This window comes from Bombyx mori, chromosome 28 (assembly GCF_030269925.1).
Source record: "Bombyx mori chromosome 28, ASM3026992v2".
Lineage (NCBI taxonomy): Eukaryota > Metazoa > Arthropoda > Insecta > Lepidoptera > Bombycidae > Bombyx > Bombyx mori.
Genome location: NC_085134.1, coordinates 3966277 through 3984094, shown reverse-complemented (window position 1 = coordinate 3984094; position 17818 = coordinate 3966277).

The following is a 17818-nucleotide window of genomic DNA, read 5'->3' as shown; positions in this document are numbered from 1 at the left end:
TCAGCGCTACTACTACTACTACTGTACTGTTTCCAGACAGACATACATGATAGTATTTATCCTCGCGGAATTATTACTAAAACTTACGAACATTTCTAACAAATTTCTTTTGGTGGTCTATATCTATTCATACAATTTCTGTTTTAATTTAGATACATATACATAAGTGTATATGCAAGGTAGTTCGATAGGAGCTAACGTAAGAGCTTCTCAACCCACGAGGGTCTGTACAGCCAAAGATAATGATGGTATGTTATGTCTATGTTTACTTTAAAAAATAGTGGCCGCTCCCAGGATTTGGACCCTGACATAATCGCTATTCTATCCGAAAATACGAAAAGACACAGTCAAATCACGTAATATCAAAATGTAAGTAGGATTCTACCGGTTTGAACGGCGCGAACATCTGTTACCAAGATTTTCGGTGTTTGAAATTCGTAATGCCCGCAAGGGCTTACCTTGGTTTTGTCAACCTCTGACATCTGTCGAAGGTAAGGAAGTTGCGAAGAACTAATAAAAATGGATGAGGTTTATTTTTATTATATTAGTTACAATCTTTTTCATTTATAATAATTTATTTTGAGCACATATATTCTCGGAGTTGTGCTAATAGTGCGCAATATTTAAATAATTTAAATAAAATCTACAAAGAATAGTTAGACATTATTAAATGAAAGTGAATTTAAAAACAGGTACCAGCGTTCTCATTAGTCTAGATGGGCCAAAAAACATACTACTCATATGGGGTTCATGTTTACTGAATTCACTAGAGACTCCTCCTCGCTTCGGTTTCCTCAATGCTCAGGGTCGTGGTCACCTCCGCCCCATAAGAGTTTATTGTGGATTACTTTACACCATTTGTTCATCTCCTGCCCTCAAGTTTAGAGCATCGTGGACTTTGCTGTTTAAAATAATACGGATCTGGTCAGTGCAACATGTTGGGCCTCGACCTCGTGATTTTTTCCGGCCACTTTGCTAGTGACAAGTAGTTTCTCCAAGTTGTCATCATCCTTTTTGGCATGTGGCCAAAATATCCCAGAATTTTGCGTAAGCAGATGGTAGAAAGCTTTTTCTGTATCTGGAGTTCTTGGAGGATTGACATGTTGGTACGATGTGCTGTCCAGGGAATCCCTAGCATCTTTCGCCTGCACCACATTTAAAATGCATCGATACGGTCACGATCGGTTTTCTTCAAGTTCTCTGGCCTCTGCTCTAGGTCAACAAATACTTAACCACCACTATAGGTGGAATATATGCTCATTTGCCTCTAGTCACAACCAAAAGGTATGGATAGCTGTGTGAACCGTGGATACACTTGCGATAACACCAAAAAAATCGGTTTTCCCAAATCTTTTTGTTCATATATAAGTCAATCATTAGCTATTTATTACCTACAATACTTTTTCCAGTCTGTCTTAATTTCGACATGTCTTTATTTGCATAGAATGCCATATCAAAATTTATATTGACTCTGAGGCTAAGTATTTACCATGATGTAAAAAGGCAGTCACACACACAGAGGCCTGGGGCCACGCGGCCGAAATGACCGTTTTATGAACTTCGAACGCCTTACGGGCGTCAATTGCCCTGATACTATTTGTAAGGGTTGTTTAGGGCTCGGTTCGAACCCGCGTTGTTAAGATACGAGCCTAAGAATTAATCTTTTGTGAACTCTGTCTATTCAAACTATCGAAAAGTAATTTACATTTGTGAAGTTTTCCTCTCTTCGTGCTATGTGGCCGGCCCATTGCCACTTCAGTTCACTAATTCGGTCGATAAAACGGTCGGTAAAACGGTCGATGGGGCAGAAAGATCCTGGAGTGGCGACCACGTACTGGCAAGCGCAGTGTGGGACGGCCACCTACTAGATGGACCGACGACCTAGTAAAAAGCGCTGGGTCTCGTTGGATGCAGGTGGCAATGGACCGGTCGCACTGGAAATCTATTGGAGAGGCCTATGTTCAGCAGTGGACGGCGATAGGCTGAAATGATGATGATGATGATGAAGTTTTCGTTTCGCGAATTTGATGGAGCATTTGAGAAGCCATCTTGGAACACAATGCAATTCATCATGATCACCGTTAACAATCTATTATAGTCCAGTTTTGGACATAGACCTATCCCAAGGCACGCCACGCAACCCCATCCTGGGCTTCTTGTCCCCATCTAGTGCTGGCTTATACCGCAAGATGTGTGACATTTACGTTACCAAGTCTATTGACTCAGGTAACCACTCAACACCAAATTGGTCTCAGATCCTGCAAACAAGAAAATACTGAGCTATTTCCGATGAAGAGTAATGAGTCCCGGTTTGAGCACCGAAAGCTCACCTACACGCTAGGGTAAAGCTGAAATAGCTTCTCAAGGCTATCATCAGCATAGGAAAAAAAGTAATGCTTATGCTATTTCACGGGGTAAATTTACATGTTTGTATAATACAAAAAATGGTTCACGATTGAATAGAAAAAAATATATTAATACGATTTATCTAAAATATAATAAACAAATATATTAATCTAATAAACTTATGATTAAACAGTGACAGTGTTTGACCCTCTTATTAGCTTGGCATGTAAATATGTTAGTTTGTTTGTATGTAACGTAATATTTAAACTATGATTTTCACCGACTCTAAGCCGTCAAAATTTACACACGCACCTGTGTGATGAACCCATGACAATATATTAATTTTATAACTTGGCTTTAACTTCAACCTACCTCTCGCTTCCTACCAAGTATCAACAGGATTAAAAAAATGAAATTAATTGTTAGTTCGGTTGCTATTTAAGTGTGTTTCCACTAAATGCTTTATTCGCTGTACCTACGATTAAAAAAGCTATAGAAAATACAGAATACAACGCTACAGACTAATTTTTAACTTGAAGAATTTCGGAATAAAAATGATTTCAAACGTTTTCAATTCAAACACTAGCCTAAAGCTAATTGTTAACTTTCTGCTTTTGCTTTCCAGATCAACGAACAAGATATTTGCGTTCTTTTCATTAGAATGTACATACCTTAAATATATTAACGTAACTAAAATACGAATTGTCGAAAAGATTTACAGAATTCATTAAATCTAAATCTCAAATAAATTGTATATTCTTTCTACAAAGAAAAATACGAAATGTCGCAAAGTGTGTTATGAAATTAGATTTTCTTTTGTATGAAAGGAATTGTGGTGATAATAGCGATTCACCTTAAAATACTTTTGGGTTTCATCTTCAGTATTATACTAACACACAAAATGTACTTTTTGAAGATACACCGGTAAGAGTAACGCCATCTATCGCCGAATAGTCGAACGAATATCGAAGGATATGCACCTAGAACGCTCGAGAAGCACAACGCCATATATTGCCAGATAACGGAAACGCAATACTAGAGATGCGTGAAATATTCTCGATAATTCTAGGGATATAGTATCGGCTATAAAAGCATTGCAGAGATGGCATGCAGTCAGTTAGTAATCGGAACTATTCGAAGCGAAACAGCGAACGGATCCCCTGAAGCGAAGCGAAAGAAGCGAATTGAGAGTTTTAAGTGTTATAGTGTTGAATACAGTTTTCAATTTATACTTCGGTGGAATTTTATTTATCCCGTACCCCAGCGTGTAACAATATCCTTAGGGCTTTACTATACATATTTTATATGAAACTAGCGACCCGCCCTCGCTTCGCTTCGGAAGCTGTAATTTATTATTGATTTCTCCATTATTTAATGGATGTTATTATAAATATAAACCTTTCTCTTCAATCACTCTATCTATTAAAAAAAATAGCATCAAAATCCGTTATAGTTTTAAAGATTTAAGCATACATAGGGATACAGGGACAGAGAAAGCGACTTTGTTTTATACTATGTAGTGATGTCAACCTTATACCTTTAAACGAGCAATTCTTGTATATTAATATATACTTATATAATCTGAATCTCGGAAACGGCTCCAACGATTTTCATAAAATTTAGTATACAGGGGATTTCGGGGACGATAAATCGATCTAGCTACGATTTATTTTCAGAAAATGTTGTTTTATTCGTGTTTTCAATAATCAACTCTTCCCGACATCTATTGGCGAATAATAATACTATTTTTCTTAATTGAGAGCAACGAACCGCTTTAAAGACACAACAAGATGGCGTCATCATCTAGTACATATTTTATATGAAATATCAATATGATAAAACAACAAAAATAGTTAGAATGTTTATGTAAGCAATAATGTGAAAGTTAAACAGAGTTATTCCGGTGGCATTTCGAAGCTCTCCTGAATTCGTCTCGTACTCAAATTTAATTTTAATACTCGTACATCCAGAGGCGGGAAAGTTTATAACTCGGGTGTCGCTTCCTTTGCCAGTCTAACTTGGGTAATGTCTTCGAATTGTTTATCTTTTCTTCGCGGTAATGGTGTATTAATGTTTGTGGGGAAAGGACTGTAAGTAAAGGAAGCTTGTAGTTGAGAGAGATAGAGAGAGAGAGAGCACACTTTATTGCACATTAAGCGAAATTCACACTGAGAATCACTTAACAGGCAGGTATAATTTGTACAATAGGCCTTTTTTTATTGCTTAGATGGGTGGATGAGCTCACAGCCCACCTGGTGTTAAGTGGTTACTGGAGCCCATAGACATCCACAACGTAAATGCGCCACACACCTTGAGATATAAGTTCTAAGGTCTCAGTATAGTTACAACGGCTGCCCCGCCCTTCAAACCCAAACGCATTACTGCTTCACGGTAGAAATAGGTAGGGTGGTGGTACCTACCCGCGCGGACTCACAAGAGGTGCCACCGCAAGTTACACAAATTATAATTTGCGTAATCACCGGTGGTAGAACGTCATGTGAGCCTGACGGGTAAGTACCACCACCCTGCCTATTTCTGCAGTGAAGAAGTACTTAATGCGTTTCAGTTTGAAGAGTGAGAACTGAGACCTTAGAACTCTTGTCTCAATATGGCATTTACATTGTAAATGTCTATGGGCTCCGATAACCACTTAACACCAGGTGGGCTGTGAGTTCGTCTACTCATATGAGCAATAAAAGAAAACAAACACCTGTTTGTACTGTTGCTAGTCTAATATATATTTTATGTATCATTGTACCTACCGTCACAATGATTCATAAAATATGTACAACTCATTTAAGATTTCCCGCAAGGTTCATATACCTTAGAACTAGTTAGTCTACTGAAAATTGTATTTGCATACACATATATGAGTCGTCTATTATCAAGGGTGGCAATCTGTGCATTTGGACAAAAAAAAAATATTGATATGACAATATAGATTGATTTGAATATAATCGTCTCCTTCAAAGAATACGGTTCAAAACCTGCATTAAATAAAGGTTAATAGTTAACCTGTTATTTATCTAAGATGTCGTTCCGAAGAGTTTTGTGACTGCCAATGGAATACAAAGTCAATAATTCGTTTTTCTGATTTACCAATCATTGTCCAAAAGTCAGATTGCCGGCTTTGATAATAGTCGACTCATATATACATACGGCCCGTCTTAAACACATCAGGCAAACGTTACACAAACGTTCCCCATATGCTAACGATATCTGGACGTTTTCATAATTAACGATGCTAATTGAGAATCGGTTGCGTTACAAGGTGGTTGTTAGCTGATATTAAATTGTTTATGCTTAATGCGGCTTATGCCTGTATCAGACATCGCTAATTGCTTTTACTAATGTATTTCGGATGTACAGACGTATATTCGATTTCAATCTTGTAGATAATTTTTTTATGAATATTCCACAGACCTAGCTTACACCATTAGCATCGTTTTTTTTGTTTTTTTTTGTTTTTTATTGCTTAGATGTGTGGACGAGCTCACAGCCCACCTGGTGTTAAGTGGTTACTAGAGCCCATAGACATCTACAGCGTAAATGCGCCACACACCTTGAGATATAAGTTTTAAGATCTCAGTATAGTTAGGTACAACGGCTGCCCCACCCTTGAAACCGAAACGCATTACTGCTTCACGGCAGAAATAGGCGGGGCGGTGGTACCTACCCGTGCGGACTCACAAGAGGTCCTACCACCAGTACAAGTGTCTCTCTCTCTTTCTCTCTCTCTCAATGTTCAAAGTTGATTGTTAATGTAAAAGGTTTTGCCTATTATTTTAGTTTATTGCTAACATGGATGGACAACGGAGGCTCTCCTGGTGTTAAATGATCACCGGAGCCCATAGACATTAACCATGTCATTGCCGTCACCCATCTTGAGATATGAGTTCTAAATCTCAATTAAAGTACAATGGCTGCCTTAGCCTTCAAAACGAAACGCATTACTGCTTCACGTCAGAAATAAGCAGGGTAGTGGTCCCGACCCATGCGGGCTCTAATCTATCTAAAATATCAAATAGCTTTAATAATCACCGATCTTCGTTAGCAGATGTCCCTTAGAGATAAAGAGGTAAACAATGTAGAATACCAAACAAAAAAATACAGAACAAAAATCAAATTTAAAACACACACAGGGCAAATAAAACTAAGAAAGCGAGCGCCTCATTTATACGAAGTGCCATCTACTACAGTCGTTAACTTTTTAATACCAATGCCTCTATACAAAAATCTCTCTTCATTAATTTCTTAAACATGAACAAGTACAGATTGAAGATTTTCTTTGATCTTGTTGAAAACGTACTGAGATAGCCCTCTAAAAGACGTGTTATTTTTGTAATTCGAATCACATAGTCTATGGGTATTGAGTAGAAGTAACACCATTGAAAATCTTCTTATTACCCTGTCTGCCGTGAAGCAGTAATGCATTCCGGTTTGCAGGGTGGGGCAGCCGTTGTAATTACTAAACTGAGACCTTAGAACTTGAGTCTTAAGCTGAGTGGCAGCATTTACTTCAGGTGGGCTTGTGAGCTCGTCCACCCATGTAAGCAATAAAAAAAAGCCACAATCGTGGTTATGCTTGGTTCTAACTATTCTTCCATTTCTAAAAGTAGTATTAATAACGATAATGATTGTAAAAAGGTTCCTTGGTCTCAAGCCCCGCTAAGCGGTTTGGGTCGCAAACACTAACACTACTATTCTTTTTAAATTTATCTGATACTAGCGGCCCGCCCCGGCTTCGCTTGGGAAGTAGCGCTCGCGATGTAAAGAATTTTAGGTAATTTTTTTACACATTGGGTTACATTATTGAAGTTTCAGTAAGAATCCCTAATCTTTTTGAAAATATAATAAATATAGCCTATGTCACCCGGGGATAGCGTAGCTTTCCAACATTGAAAGAATTTTTGAAATCGGTTCAGTAGTTTCGGAGCCTATTCAATACAAACAAACAAACAAATCTTTCCTCTTTATAATATTAAGTATAGATGAAACTGAATATTCTTAATAAAAATGAAGTTTAAGCTCACACAGACAAAAGAAAATGAAACAGTGAAACTGTATTAAAAATTAAAATTATCCAAATCAGAGTCTCGTTAGCAGCGAAATGATCTCGCTACAAAAGAATAGCGCGGCTCGAAATTCAGCTCAGCAAAGCTCACTTACATTTTTAAATTCTCATTATTTCGGCCTCTTATAACCCATACAATAAACCGTCAGTTTTATGTTTGAAGTTCGTTTTGATACGCGCCAAAATTTATCACGCAAAACCGTGGGCCATTCGGGGCGCTGTGAATAGCTCGACTAAATTGAATTTTTAAAGCCATACGGCTCGGTTTTATTTGGATTTTACAGTCGAATTTGGTTTTCGAAAACATAGCTGTAATAATTTAGCGCGGACGGCGGCTTTTCGGGATAAGAGACGAAAAAACATTCTTCGGTCGCGTGCGCGTTTCGGCCTATCGGATGGATTTTTTTGCAGTTGTGGCCGCGCCTAAATGGATTTTGTCAGTTCTTTGTCCGTGTTCATGGAGGTTCGTGGCGTGTGTTCCTTTAAATTGACGTAAATGGACCCGACTTTCGAGTGTAAAATGTGTGCAGGAGCGTTGTCCTTAAAGTTTGAAACTACAGCGCTCCGTCTTTATTTGAGTGTTAAAAAACTTTCTGGCTATATAAGTCTTTGTTTGTTTGTCAGATTGCATGGCCAACTTAGTCTAGAAGCTATAATTGTCACTACACCAATGCTGTCCACACTGCGATATGAGTTCGGAGTCACAAGTTGTTTAATAGATATTCCAACATCTACAGCGGAAAGCGTGAATGATTCGGCCCGTAGAAATGATAGAAATCGTGGTATCTTTACGAAAGAAAAAATTGTTGCACGCTGAGATTTACCCCGGATCAGAATTTCCTCAGGGGGTCGTGATTCCGATGGTAGATGTACTCGCAAAACAACTACCCCTGTACTTTTAGCCGGCTTTCGACAATCGGGTCCTTGGGTTCTTAGTGAGGTTCTGCTCCTAGCTGAGCCCAAGCTGGCACCACTGATCCCGGCGTTATTGTCAAAGCCTCCCGACTACAGGCAATCCCAATAAAAAAGCATTAATCGATATGATAATAATAATAACTGTTTTACTAATAGCTGTTTTACTAACTTAATACATTACTTAATAATAAATTAAATTTAAGTGCAACTTATAATCAATTATTCCGTTCAGCGTTCGGTGTGGTTTTAAAAACAGCTTGTCTCTCGACAAAGGCCTCCTCTAAAGATTGCCAATATTCTCGATTTTTGGCCATTCGACTCCAATGCGGGCCGGCTACACTCTTTATTTCATCTTCCCAACGTTTTGGCTGTCTTCTTTTTTTTCTACAGCCATCCCGTGGGTACCACTCTGTAATTATTTTGGTCCATTTCTCGTATTTCTCTCTTAAGATATGTCCTGTCCATCTCCACTTCAGCGTCGATATCGATATGATAAAATATGAAACTAAACGAATGATCAGAATTTGTAATCAATCGAAAAATTCACATGAAAACTGAGCGACATATCACTGACGTAAAATAGGTAGGTATGCAAAAGTGTGAAATTACACGGCGACTGTGAATAGCAAAAATCGTTAGATATTCATGCTGCCCGACTCACAATGATGTTAACAATGTCCCTTAACATTTTAACTCGACTTTAACTCGTTTCAAGTTCGGTTTGATTCATCAAAAGCTGAATGAATGTACGTACCTACAGGATTATGTTTTGGTCTTTCGTTAGTGGAATCGATTATATTAAATTTCCCGAATCGTTCACAAAACAATTTTAATTGGATTGAAAAAGATCACGGTCTAAAATTTTTTCCAGTACATACGTACCTAATACGCCTAATAACAAACCAGCTAAATTTGTAGGTTTGCTTAATTCCTTAATAAGATGTAATTTTTTTTTACTGTAAGGCCTGCACAGCTCTGTGGAAGGAAATGACAAAAGTGCTTTAATATGTATGATTAGTTCATCAGCAGATAATATGGTTGTTCCTAGGCAGGTAAAACGAGTATGTAAATCCATATGTGTGTTTAAGGTATACAATAGCCATACAATACCTAGTCAGGTCATAAGTATTGTCACACAGTAAAAACTTTTCTTTTAGAATGCTGGCCACAAAAAAGTTTCTTGAATTCGAATTTCGAATTGTTCATGAAAATAAAAATGTATACTTTTAGAATTTTCACTCATTTTTAAAGATGGAGTGGACGCTTAAAGAAGACCGTGTTGCAGTTATTGCGTTGCATCGTTGCGGTTACGCGCCAATTCAAATTTTTAACATACTGAAAAATTTGAATATAACCAAAAGATTCGTTTATCGTACCATCAAACGATACAATGAAGACTCTAGTGTAGATGGCAGGTCAAGAAGTGGTCGCCCTTGGTCTGTTAGGAATCTAGCAGTGATAAAAGCTGTGAAGGCGCGAATTCAAAGAAATCCCAAACGTAAGCAGAAACTGTTGGCCCTTCAGATGGGGTTAAGCAGAACCACGGTGAAAAGGGTGTTAAATGAAGACTTAGGGCTTCGGGCATATCGAAGAAAAACAGGACATCGTTTGAATGCTCGTCTAATGGACCCGAGACTGAAGAGATGCCGCGCTTTGTTGAAGCGGTACGCGGGAAAAAAATATCGGGAAATTCTTTTTTCGGATGAAAAAATTTTTACCGTAGAAGAGAGCTACAACAAACAAAATGATAAGGTGTACGCACACAGTAGTGAAGAAGCGAGCAACTGTATTCCGCGTGTCCAACGAGGTCATTTTCCATCCTCGCTCATGGTATGGTTGGGAGTTTCTTATTGGGGCTTAACAGAGGTAAATTTTTGTGAGAAAGGTGTAAAAACGAATGCAGTTGTGTATCAAAATACAGTCCTAACGAACCTTGTGGAACCCGTTTCTCATACCATGTTCAATAACAGGCACTGGGTATTCCAACAAGATTCGGCGCCAGCTCATAGAGCGAAGAGCACACAAGACTGGCTGGCGGCGCGTGAAATCGACTTCATCCGGCACGAAGACTATCCCTCCTCCAGTCCAGATTTGAATCCGTTAGGTTACAAAATATGGCAACACTTGGAGGAAAAGGCGTGCTCAAAGCCTCATCCCAATTTGGAGTCACTCAAGACATCTTTGATTAAGGCAGCCGCCGATATTGACATGGACCTCGTTCGTGCTGCGATAGACGACTGGCCGCGCAGATTGAAGGCCCGTATTCAAAATCACGGAGGTCATTTTGAATAAACTTTAGTGTCATAAGAATCTATGTTTTGTTAAGTTCATTTTGGTATATGAATGGTTACATAATGAATAAACTTGTTTCAATTATTTTACATTAAACATGTGACAGAATTTATGACCTGACTAGGTACAAATGAGTTAAGCCCACTGAGTTTCTCGTCGGATCTTCTCAGTGGGTCGCGTTTTCGATCCGGCGGTAGATTCTGCGAAGTACTGCTCTTGCTAGGGCTAGTGTTAGCTACACTCCCGGTATGAGCCCCGTGAGCTCACCTACACCTCAAGGAGATGCTGAAATAGCCTCTCAAGGCTATCAGCATAGGTAGGATTAAAAAAAAACAAATGAGGCTTTGACATCACGTCTCGAGATGGTTGGTGGCATTTAGTTTGTGATGTCTTTGATCTCCAGATATTGATTGCAGCAGGTTTGCCTATCTAACTTTTTTTTTATCTAAATCGAAAATCCTTGCAACAGATCCTTTTACTATGCATTATCTGATACGAACATGATAAAAATTCATTTCGTTCTATGATAAATACCATCGAGTATTTATGTAGATTATATACGAACGTTAGATCATTGATATTACAGAATAAAAAATAAAAGTTTTCATACTAATTCTACCGGTTACCATTTCGATTTGTATTTCGACTAACAAATGGTAAGGGTGATTGGAAAACTGAAATTGTTTTGGAACGATGAATGAACTAACGAGTCGCATTGGATTTTGTTTGAATGGTCGGTCTTTTTCTATTAGTATTTCGTAGTCTCTATACGTTTTGGGTCTGTCTATGATCGAAAATGGTTTTTTTTCATTGCCTTTGTAGGCAGACGAGCATACGGCACACTTGATGGTAAGCGGTTACCATCGCTCATGAACGTCAGCAATATCAGGGGCAGAGCCAAGCCGAAGCCAACCATTAAGTACTCTCCGCAAGCCTCGTTTGAAGAAGGACATGTCATAGCGCTCGGGAAACACCGTGGAGGCGAGTTCATTCCAAAGCCGGATGGTACGTGGCAGAAAATATCTTTGGAAACGCACTGTCGATGAACGCAGCAGTTCTAGATAATATGGATGAACTCCGATGGCGGGAGGTGTGATGATAAAAAGGAGATGAGGGGATCATCTCGCATAATTCCTCAGAGCATTCCCCATGGAACATACGGTATAAAACACAGAAAGAACTGAAACCTCTCAATGCGGCTTATGGACGTCAGCAATGAGGTAATCACGCGATTACCTTTTGAATAATACACAATGCACTGTAGGATGTGTGTGTGTGTGTGATCCCTACTACAAAACTGCTCGATAAATTAATACGACAAGCCAAAATAGGTATTTAAATTTATTGAAAATTTTACTAGCGCGATTCCAGTTTTCATCTAATTATTGTTAGATGTTAATATTCAGAAAATACCGTAGCTAATATTTGAATAACTAGCTATGTGTCTTATTTTCAAAGTATGCACGAAAAGAGAAAATAGTTTGCTTTTAATAATTTTTTGATGGTGCAAGAGAATTTATCAAAATTTAGGTATACATATAAACGGATCCTATAAAGGTCATTAAACGAGATAGCGATTTGACAGCGAAATCCATAGGAAGATGCTTCACTAAGAAATATATAAGTGCACCCTATAATATTGTTACGCCGGTAAGAGTAACGCCAACTATCGCCGAATAGTCGAACGAATATCGAAGGATTCAGAATGCTCGAGAATTACAACGCCATCTATTGTCAGATAGCGGAAACTGCTACTAGAGAGGTGTGGAATATTCCCGATAATTCTAGGGATACGGTATCGGCTATAAAGGCGTTGTAGGGATGGCACGCAGTCGAGCGGCTGCTGCTGAGAAGGGTGTCGCCGCACATCCTTCTCAGACCCGAGCAATTCAGGTTTCGCAGCGGTCACTCGACAACGCTGCAATTGGTCCGCGTTATGCACCACTTGGCGGATCGGTCCAACGCGCGCCAGTACACGGCCGCAGTCTTTCTCGATATCGAGAAGGCCTTCGACCGTGTCTGGCATGCGGGACTGATCTACAAGCTGTTGCAGAACACGGACCTCCAGCACGCCTATGTGCGACTGCTGGGGTCGTACCTGGAGGGAAGATCCTTCCTTGTCGCGGTCGAGGGCGCAAAGTCGTCGGTGCGCCCAGTCACGGCCGGAGTTCCCCAGGGAAGCGTCCTGGCACCAGTCCTCTACGCTCTCTACACCAACGATATTCCCACGCTTGAGGGCAACCTCCAAGCGTGGGAAGTCGACGTGAAGTTGGCGCTGTTTGCCGACGACAGCGCCTACTTCTCGTCCTCTAATTTCCCCTCTGCGGCCATTTCGAGGATGCAGAGGCTGTTGGACCTACTGCCCCAGTGGCTGGACCGATGGAGGGTCGCGGTCAACGTGGGGAAGACCGCGGCTATCCTCTTCGGTCCGGTCCGCACAAGAGCCGTCCCAGGACAGCTCAGTCTCCGTGGAGTCAATGTCGAGTTTAGGCCCAGTGTCCGATACCTGGGAGTCAATATCGACCGGAGTTTGAGGATGACCGCCCACGCCAAGTCGGCGTTGGCGGCCGCCCGCTATGCGAGGTTTCTCCTCCGGCCGGTGTTGGCCTCCAGGTTGCCGACCAGGACTAGACTCGGCATTTACAAGACGTATGTTCGTTCCCGTATCACGTACGCAGCTGCGGCCTGGTATCACCTCATCCCGCAGATCATGCGGGTGAAGTTACAGGCCCAGCAGAATCTGGCTCTTCGCACGATAGTCGGAGCAGGGCGTTACGTCAGAAATGACGTAATCGCCCGGGATCTAGATGTGGAGTCGCTCGAGGAGTTCATTCGGAGGCTAGCTCGTAATATGTACGAGCGGGCTGACGGTGGACCCCACGAGCATCTCCACAATATAGCTCCCTTGCACGCCAGACCACCTGATGGTCAGGCGCTACCAAGGGAGCTACTGGAACCCCCGGCTATGGTAAGATAGTCGGCTTAACCGGAGTGATATGGGAGTGCTCATAATGAGTGCCCCCATGGGACTGAGCTGTCCACACTCTTCATCTCCCCCCACACTGTTGGGGTGCCCCCCTATGGGGACCCATTTCTACCGCCCGTTTGGGTGGACCACTCCCCCTTAAGGGGAGTGATTTACGTCGGTCCCTCCCCGCGACGGTCTTCCCCTTCTTGGGAGCCCTTAGCGGGTGAGCGCCTAACTAGTGCCGCGGCTCCCCCTCTGACTTGTAGAGGTGGGGCCGCGGCATGGGGCCGGTGGCGGGCCCCACGGTGCTGACTGTTGTCCCGCTTTGTATATATTGTAAATAGTAGTAGTTAATAGTTAGTATTGTAGTTTAGTTTTAGTTAGTTATAGTTAGTAGTTAGGAAAAAAAAAAAAAAAAAAAAAAAAAAAAAAAAAAAAAAAAACAAGCAGAGGACAGCAGCAGGCGTGACTCCTCCGCGGGCATCAAGCCGTCGCTTAAAATCAAGCCCATCGTATTATGTTTATGTATATATTTTTGTCGATGTGGAGTGCGCCGAACGCGCATACGAACAGCCCCCCTAATCCCGTCTTGCAACACTTCACCCCTGCCCTGTGTGGCAGGGAGCTTCGTTCCGGGCAGTGGGGTTTGCCCCGAGGCCCGTTCCGTGCCCCCGAAAGGGGGTACGACGACCCTTCTTGTCTTGTCACGCAGTCAGTCAGCCTCTAGCCCCACGTCTCTTGCCCGCTTGGCGGGTCCCCCGTGTGGGGACCGCGGCTGCACCCCGAAGGTGTAGCCTCATTTCCATTAGGGGCTTAGACCCCATCCCCCACCCCCTTTTGGGATGGGGTATTTACCCGCTACAGTCCTCCCTCCCATCAAAATTATAACAATGGGGAGAGGGGGGGAAGACTCTAGCGTGGAGTGCGGCTTAACTCTCTCCCCCATATTAGGTTAGCTAGGCTATGTTAGGTTAAGTTAGATTAGGTTTAGGTTTAGGTGTGACGGCTCGCGCTGCACTCCACGGAGAGCAGGAGCGGCGCGCTGCCGTCACTTAGTTCTAAGCTAGATTAAGCTAGGCTAGTTTAGATTAAGTTAGGTTAAGATTGTATTGTACGAGAGAGAAAAAAAAAAATAACATGGAGGAGAGCAGCGACCGCCCGCAAGAACGAAGACGAAGAAAGAAGAAGAGAAGAGTAGACGGAAGACAGGAAAAAAAAAAAAAGTAAGTCTTACCCACCACTACCTCAAGCCTGCAGTAGACCAGCCAGCAGTGCATCACCCCTGCCTCATTAGGTAGGGAGATTCAGCCCGGGCAGAGGGGTTTCCCCGAGGCCTGCTCCGTGCCCCCGCAAAGGGATACGACGACCCTCCGTCACGCAGTCAGTCAGTAATCGGAACTACTCGAAGCGAAGCAGCAAACGGATCACCTGAAGCGAAGCGGAACAAGCGAATTGAGAGTTTTAAAGTGTTTGTTGAGTGTTTTAAAGTATTGGTGAAGTGTTTAAGTGTTTTAAGTGTTGAATACATTTTTGTTTAGTTGTACTTTGGTGAAATTTTATTTATTCCGAATCCCAGCGCGTAACGATATTTAAATTTTAGTCGACATATAAAAGAATTAATTAAATATAACATCTTATTATGTCTAACTAGAGGTCCCGCAGTAGTCGAAATTCGACTATAATTAATTGGAATTGTAAGTTTGTATACTATTATGATTGTATTTTATACTTCTATAATCACAAATTTCGCCAAGACTACACTATAAAAAATATTAACAAAGACAAACAATATATAATCTATTCTCAATTTGACAACAGACGTCACGAACAAAAGTTTGATAATAAATAGTATGCATGCGTGTGTGCGTCAAATACATGGTATGTAGTGTGTGTAGTGTTTTCTTTATTGATTTAATGTATCTTTTATGCATTATTTTAAAAAAATATTAGCATTGTGCACTTCTTCCCTATATTCTCTATAAGTGTGGAAAATTTCATACTCCTCCGTCCGCCCAATTTTCGTAAAAAGGGATACAAAGTATTTGCTTCACGTATTAATAATATATAGATTGAATTGATCTAGAGATCTAAACGTCTAACTTTTGCAACGCAGTAATGTTTTCGGGTTTGAAACAATAAAACAATTAGTTTAACGGATTAGAGAGATATTTGTTGAAATAACATTTCTCTACACTTTGGTCCATTAAAAATTCATTCTAATCAACATCTAAGACCAAATCGACTTTGCTTTACCACTTGACATGTTGTAAGGAGCTCTCTTAAAGCGAGACATTCAGTTAGCGGGCGAAAATTGTGATGTGTTTTTCTTGTGAATTGGGTATATCTCAAAAATATGTTGCAGTTGACTTCATTCTCTTTGTATTTATACTTTGCATATGCCGTTATCAGAATAGGATTGAGTAATAAAATCAATGACGCTTATTCTTAAAAAATACCTAAAATCAAACCACTCAATTGGTCGGTATTCCGACTTTTCACACTTTATACGCATTAACAGAGAGTCGATCTAACAATCGCGCTCAAAGGAATCACTGACCAAAAATAATTTTGAATTAAAATGAATGAATGTTGTATTTTGGTCGGTTTTCTAAAGGCATACAATGAAAATCACATTTAAGACTTTATCTCAGGTGTATTATTTTCATTTCATTTCATTAATTGATTAGGTTATTACAAGCTTTTTGAATATTTTACAGTTTCCGTGGTGACGGACGACAAAATTTCTAATTTTTAAAAGTAAAACTATCGTACATATCAATATTTTATTTTACCAATAAATTACAGTATTTAGTATATATACCCAGTATTCAAATGTCGACGAATCAATACATTGAATAGACAGCTTTATTTTAATTTGAATTAATAATGAACTTTGTACAAGAAAATAAACACATTAAATAGTTACTGTCGAAATGTTTTAGCGACGGCGATTAATTGTTTAGATTATTTAGGATTTTTTTCTCTTAAAAATCCTATCGAATTATAAACCTAGGAAAGACAAGCATAGAGGTGAAATTCCCGTGCGTTCTTGCGATTCATATTGAAATGTGACAGTCCGGGTCGTGTCCAGTACGAAGCTTAGTTACATTTAAAGCAACGATATTCAAGTTATCTTGTTTTTATTTTATTTTATTGCTTAGATAGGTGGACGAGCTCATCCAAATCGACATCAAATCTCATCGACAATCCAAACTGCCCTCTTCTGTATAAGGTATAATGGTGGTAGCTGGAGCTCCGCCCCAAGGTACTCCACACCAGGTCAGACCTCTGCTCTATAAAGCAATTGTTTTTGTCGTTGTTATGACGCCAAATTGGCTTTGCTTTCCAAATGACTCCGAAACCGGACATCACTCGCAACATCGACCCTGAAAATCCCAATAATCATGGAAGACAATTAGTAATTGGGAAATTTATTTAAGAACAAGCGCCGATTTCAGGCTACAAATTACAAGAGGGAGAGAAAGAGAGAAAGAGGGAGAGAGAGATGGGAGCAAGGTACCGCATAGATAAATGACACATTGGGGAGCTTCCATGAACTAGTCTAATAGTTTAATATCCCACAATTACACCATATTATTTCTTCATCTCGGGAGTCATTTGTGAATATGCATAAGGTACGTTGTTCATTAAAAATATTGGTATCTGTGTGCTTAGTGCGTGTTTTTTAACGTTCTTTATAATAATAGTGATGAAAATAATAATAGTTTACTTCATACTAACGTCATCTAGTGATTAAAATATGTACTAGAATAGTAGTGTCCATAGCTAATTAAAAAACAATAAAGCAGTCTACTCTCAACCGCCATCTCATTCGTTTTATTAGTTTTGTTGGATGCAGGACGATTCTTTGTTCGCAATAAATCAAACTGTCCTTGCAATCGTCGGATTTTTTATTGTTTCCATTAATTATATTGTATGTATGAATTAATTGTGTATCCTTTATGGCACTATGACTTCATTTTATGTAACAATATTAATAAGGCCTAATAGTACGGCCTTAAACTACACGAGTAAATATAAGTTCCTCTTTCAAAACGAAGTGAATAGTATGGATAATTGCTTCGTTATAGGATGCCAATAATATAAGTTAAATTATTAAAATAAAAGGAATTAGTAAAGATGAATCTAATGAATGTAAATTGTGCGAATTTGTACCTAATTTTACGATAACAATTCCGAAGCTCCTTGAAGACGCAAATATT